General features: G+C 43.7%; 2 non-coding genes across 2 annotated transcripts; both read right to left on the reverse strand.

Moving 5' to 3' along the window:
* Positions 1 to 962: 962 nt before the first annotated feature.
* Positions 963 to 1,050, reverse strand: trnap-ugg (transfer RNA proline (anticodon UGG)). The gene is given in 2 exon segments: positions 963 to 998; positions 1,015 to 1,050. It is a non-coding gene; the product is annotated as a tRNA-Pro (tRNA).
* A 1,521-nt stretch (positions 1,051 to 2,571) lies between these two features.
* Positions 2,572 to 2,659, reverse strand: trnap-ugg (transfer RNA proline (anticodon UGG)). The gene is given in 2 exon segments: positions 2,572 to 2,607; positions 2,624 to 2,659. It is a non-coding gene; the product is annotated as a tRNA-Pro (tRNA).
* Between the last annotated feature and the right edge of the window lie 3,335 nt (positions 2,660 to 5,994).

Genomic DNA, 5,994 nt, shown 5'->3' on the forward strand with positions numbered 1-5,994 from the left:
CTGCTAATCTATTGTGCACTGCACGCGTGGGTTGGAATCCCATTCTCGTCGTTACTGTATTACACGTTTGATGCTGATGCACTTTCCAAGCATTTCACTGAATCTTACTTGAAATACAATTTCGTGAAAATTGTGCTGGTGTTGATGGTCTGTGCCCTTGCATTACTCATATCTTGTTAAAAGTAAAATATTCCAAGAAATTCCTCAACCCACCTTGAATGAAAGTGGAGTGTGAGATCGCGAATCGGAGACTGAGAACCCTCTCTTCCTTCCTCTGAGATTGGCACCGAATGAAAGACTAGCGGCAACAGAGGCAAATTATTAGGGAGCAGAAACATAAATTTCTCCTTTGGGGGCAATTTACTTTCAAAAATATTTATCAAACTTAATGACGAGATTTTCTGTTTTTGGGACTTTGGTTGAGAGATAAATAATGCGCGAGAAATCCTCGTTCTTTTCAGCATTCTCTCATGGGATCTGAAGCCCCAGTTTAACATCTTACTAGAAAGACGGCACTGCCAACAGTGCAGCACGACTTCAGTACTGCCCTGGAGTGTGAGCCAGGATTATACACTCAAGTCTCTGGAGTGTGGCTTGAGTATGCTACCGCTGAGCCACGGCTGACACCTAAACTCAGTTCATTTGGCTGGAGTAAAATGACGGAGATAAAGGGAAAAATGATAATGGAGTAAACTTTAAACCGGGCATCGTTTTAGAAACAGCCCGATTTATGTTGCCATAGATTTCATAAGCTTTGAAAATCAGGCCTGTCTATAATGGGCGGGGTCGTGGTCACTTGCGAATCATTCTGGGTCTGTTTGAACCGGGAGTGCTCACAGTCCCGCATCATTCTGTGTCTGTTTGAAATGGCAGAGCTCACAATCTCGGATCATGCCGTTTATTTAGAATCAGAGCGATTTCAGCTTTGATGACCGAGTTGTTGAGTTTAACAAAATGCGCCAGGGCTCGTCCGGGATTTGAACCCGGGACCTCTCGCATTTTAATCGTGAAACGCCCAAAGCGAGAATCATACCCCTAGACCAACGAGCCGCCCATGTTATTCTTTCATTTGCTTTGAGTTTCACTGCGCTGGTGCGAATCCAGCTCACAGAGGACCTGTTTATTCAGTTTAAATATTATTATCTTTTCCTCAATCCACTTCTTTTTTCGAGCAGTTTCCTTGAAGCTGCTCACAATTCGCCCCATAAAAAGAGATGCAGCGGCATTACGGCCGCATAGACTAATGGATAAGGCGTCTGACTTCGGTTGCAAATTCTAAAGTTATCAGAAGATTGAAGGTTCAAATCCTACAAAGGTCGTTTAATTATCTGGGCGACACTTTTTATATTCTGAATCTGGCGTGAAACCGGCCATTTTTGACAGCCCCTCATCTGAAGTAACGGAAGGCCTGTTGCTTACATTTAGCTGATTGTACATTTTCAACATTGTAGATCTGTGTGCACGGGCAGGATAAGCGGTGAAGTTGAATTTCTTTCAGGGTAGTTCTAATTAGATGCAAAAAGCAAGAAATGGAATGTCTGAGAGCATTGCCTCGGTGAGACGAGGTGGCCGAGAGGTTAAGGCGATGGACTGCTAATCTATTGTGCTCTGCACGCGTGGGTTGGAATCCCATTCTCGCCGTTACTGTATTACACGTTTGATGCTGATGCACTTTCCAAGCATTTCACTGAATCTTACTTGAAATGCAATTTCGTGAAAATTGTGCTGGTGTTGATGGTCTGTGCCCTTGCATTACTCATATCTTGTTAAAAGTAAAATATTCCAAGAAATTCCTCAACCCACCTTGAATGAAAGTGGAGTGTGAGATCGCGAATCGGAGACTGAGAACCCTCTCTTCCTTCCTCTGAGATTGGCACCGAATGAAAGACTAGCGGCAACAGAGGCAAATGATTAGGGAGCAGAAACATAAATTTCTCCTTTGGGGGCAATTTAATTTCAAAAATATTTATCAAACTTAATGACGAGATTTTCTGTTTTTGGGACTTTGGTTGAGAGATAAATAATGCGCGAGAAATCCTCGTTCTTTTCAGCATTCTCTCATGGGATCTGAAGCCCCAGTTTAACATCTTACTAGAAAGACGGCACTGCCGACAGTGCAGCACGACCTCAGTACTGCCCTGAAGTGTCAGCCTGGATTATGCACTCAAGTCTCTGGAGTGAGGCTTGAGTATGCTACCGCTGAGCCACGGCTGACACCTAAACTCAGTTCATTTGGCTGGAGTAAAATGACGGAGAATAAGGGAAACATTATAATGGAGTAAACTTTCAACTTGACGTCCAAGATTAAACCGGGCATCGTTTTAGAAACAGCCCGATTTATGTTGCCATAGATTTCATAAGCTTTGAAAATCAGGCCTGTCTATAATGGGCGGGGTCGTGGTCACTTGCGAATCATTCTGGGTCTGTTTAAACCGGGAGTGCTCACAGTCCCGCATCATTCTGTGTCTGTTTGAAATGGCAGAGCTCACAATCTCGGATCATGCCGTTTATTTAGAAGCAGAGCGATTTCAGCTTTGATGACCGAGTTGTTGAGTTTAACAAAATGTGTCAGGGCTCGTCCGGGATTTGAACCCGGGACCTCTCGCATTTTAATCGTGAAACGCCCAAAGCGAGAATCATACCCCTAGACCAACGAGCCGCACATGTTATTCTTTCATTTGCTTTGAGTTTCACTGCGCTGGTGCGAATCCAGCTCACAGAGGACCTGTTTATTCAGTTTAAATATTATTATCTTTTCATCAATCCACTTCTTTTTTCGAGCAGTTTCCTTGAACCTGCTCACAATTCGCCCCATAAAAAGAGATGCAGCGGCATTACGGCCGCATAGACTAATGGATAAGGCGTCTGACTTCGGTTGCAAATTCTAAAGTTATCAGAAGATTGAAGGTTCAAATCCTACAAAGGTCGTTTAATTATCTGGGCGACACTTTTTATATTCTGAATCTGGCGTGAAACCGGCCATTTTTGACAGCCCCTCATCTGAAGTAACGGAAGGCCTGTTGCTTACATTTAGCTGATTGTACATTTTCAACATTGTAGATCTGTGTGCACGGGCAGGATAAGCGGTGAAGTTGAATTTCTTTCAGGGTAGTTCTAATTCGATGCAAAAAGCAAGAAATGGAATGTCTGAGAGCATTGCCTCGGTGAGACGAGGTGGCCGAGAGGTTAAGGCGATGGACTGCTAATCTATTGTGCTCTGCACGCGTGGGTTGGAATCCCATTCTCGTCGTTACTGTATTACACGTTTGATGCTGATGCACTTTCCAAGCATTTCACTGAATCTTACTTGAAATGCAATTTCGTGAAAATTGTGCTGGTGTTGATGGTCTGTGCCCTTGCATTACTCATATCTTGTTAAAAGTAAAATATTCCAAGAAATTCCTCAACCCACCTTGAATGAAAGTGGAGTGTGAGATCGCGAATCGGAGACTGAGAACCCTCTCTTCCTTCCTCTGAGATTGGCACCGAATGAAAGACTAGCGGCAACAGAGGCAAATGATTAGGGAGCAGAAACATAAATTTCTCCTTTGGGGGCAATTTAATTTCAAAAATATTTATCAAACTTAATGACGAGATTTTCTGTTTTTGGGACTTTGGTTGAGAGATAAATAATGCGCGAGAAATCCTCGTTCTTTTCAGCATTCTCTCATGGGATCTGAAGCCCCAGTTTAACATCTTAATAGAAAGACGGCACTGCCGACAGTGCAGCACGACCTCAGTACTGCCCTGAAGTGTCAGCCTGGATTATGCACTCAAGTCTCTGGAGTGAGGCTTGAGTATGCTACCGCTGAGCCACGGCTGACACCTAAACTCAGTTCATTTGGCTGGAGTAAAATGACGGAGAAAAAGGGAAACATTATAATGGAGTAAACTTTCAACTTGACGTCCAAGATTAAACCGGGCATCGTTTTAGAAACAGCCCGATTTATGTTGCCATAGATTTCATAAGCTTTGAAAATCAGGCCTGTCTATAATGGGCGGGGTCGTGGTCACTTGCGAATCATTCTGGGTCTGTTTAAACCGGGAGTGCTCACAGTCCCGCATCATTCTGTGTCTGTTTGAAATGGCAGAGCTCACAATCTCGGATCATGCCGTTTATTTAGAAGCAGAGCGATTTCAGCTTTGATGACCGAGTTGTTGAGTTTAACAAAATGTGTCAGGGCTCGTCCGGGATTTGAACCCGGGACCTCTCGCATTTTAATCGTGAAACGCCCAAAGCGAGAACCATACCCCTAGACCAACGAGCCGCACATGTTATTCTTTCATTTGCTTTGAGTTTCACTGCGCTGGTGCGAATCCAGCTCACAGAGGACCTGTTTATTCAGTTTAAATATTATTATCTTTTCCTCAATCCACTTCTTTTTTCGAGCAGTTTCCTTGAACCTGCTCACAATTCGCCCCATAAAAAGAGATGCAGCGGCATTACGGCCGCATAGACTAATGGATAAGGCGTCTGACTTCGGTTGCAAATTCTAAAGTTATCAGAAGATTGAAGGTTCAAATCCTACAAAGGTCGTTTAATTATCTGGGCGACACTTTTTATATTCTGAATCTGGCGTGAAACCGGCCATTTTTGACAGCCCCTCATCTGAAGTAACGGAAGGCCTGTTGCTTACATTTAGCTGATTGTACATTTTCAACATTGTAGATCTGTGTGCACGGGCAGGATAAGCGGTGAAGTTGAATTTCTTTCAGGGTAGTTCTAATTCGATGCAAAAAGCAAGAAATGGAATGTCTGAGAGCATTGCCTCGGTGAGACGAGGTGGCCGAGAGGTTAAGGCGATGGACTGCTAATCTATTGTGCTCTGCACGCGTGGGTTGGAATCCCATTCTCGTCGTTACTGTATTACACGTTTGATGCTGATGCACTTTCCAAGCATTTCACTGAATCTTACTTGAAATACAATTTCGTGAAAATTGTGCTGGTGTTGATGGTCTGTGCCCTTGCATTACTCATATCTTGTTAAAAGTAAAATATTCCAAGAAATTCCTCAACCCACCTTGAATGAAAGTGGAGTATGAGATTGCGAATCGGGGACTGAGAACCCTCCCTTCCTTCCTCTGAGATTGGCACCGAATGAAAGACTAGCGGCAACAGAGGCAAATGATTAGGGAGCAGAAACATAAATTTCTCCTTCGGGGGCAATTTAATTTCAAAAATATTTATCAAACTTAATGACGAGATTTTCTGTTTTTGGGACTTTGGTTGAGAGATAAATAATGCGCGAGAAATCCTCGTTCTTTTCAGCATTCTCTCATGGGATCTGAAGCCCCAGTTTAACATCTTACTAGAAAGACGGCACTGCCAACAGTGCAGCACGACCTCAGTACTGCCCTGGAGTGTGAGCCAGGATTATACACTCAAGTCTCTGGAGTGTGGCTTGAGTATGCTACCGCTGAGCCACGGCTGACACCTAAACTCAGTTCATTTGGCTGGAGTAAAATGACGGAGATAAAGGGAAAAATGATAATGGAGTAAACTTTCAACTTGGCGTCCAAGATTAAACCGGGCATATTTTTAGAAACAGCCCGATTTATGTTGCCATAGATATCATAAGCTTTGAAAATCAGGCCTGTCTATAATGGGCCGGGTCGTGGTCACTTGCGAATCATTCTGGGTCTGTTTAAACCGGGAGTGCTCACAGTCCCGCATCATTCTGTGTCTGCTTGAAATGGCAGAGCTCACAATCTCGGATCATGCCGTTTATTTAGAAGCAGAGCGATTTCAGCTTTGATGACCGAGTTGTTGAGTTTAACAAAATGTGTCAGGGCTCGTCCGGGATTTGAACCTGGGACCTCTCGCATTTTAATCGGGAAACGCCCAAAGCGAGAATCATACCCCTAGACCAACGAGCCGCCCATGTTATTCTTCCCTTTGCATTGAGTTTCACTGCGCTGGTGCGAATCCAGCTCACAGAGGACCTGTTTATTCAGTTTAAATATTATTATCTTTTCCTCAATCCACTTCTTTTT

Source organism: Somniosus microcephalus, unplaced genomic scaffold (genome assembly GCF_052327205.1).
Source record: "Somniosus microcephalus isolate GS21.2 unplaced genomic scaffold, FLI_Smic_1.0 unresolved_chr1, whole genome shotgun sequence".
Lineage (NCBI taxonomy): Eukaryota > Metazoa > Chordata > Chondrichthyes > Squaliformes > Somniosidae > Somniosus > Somniosus microcephalus.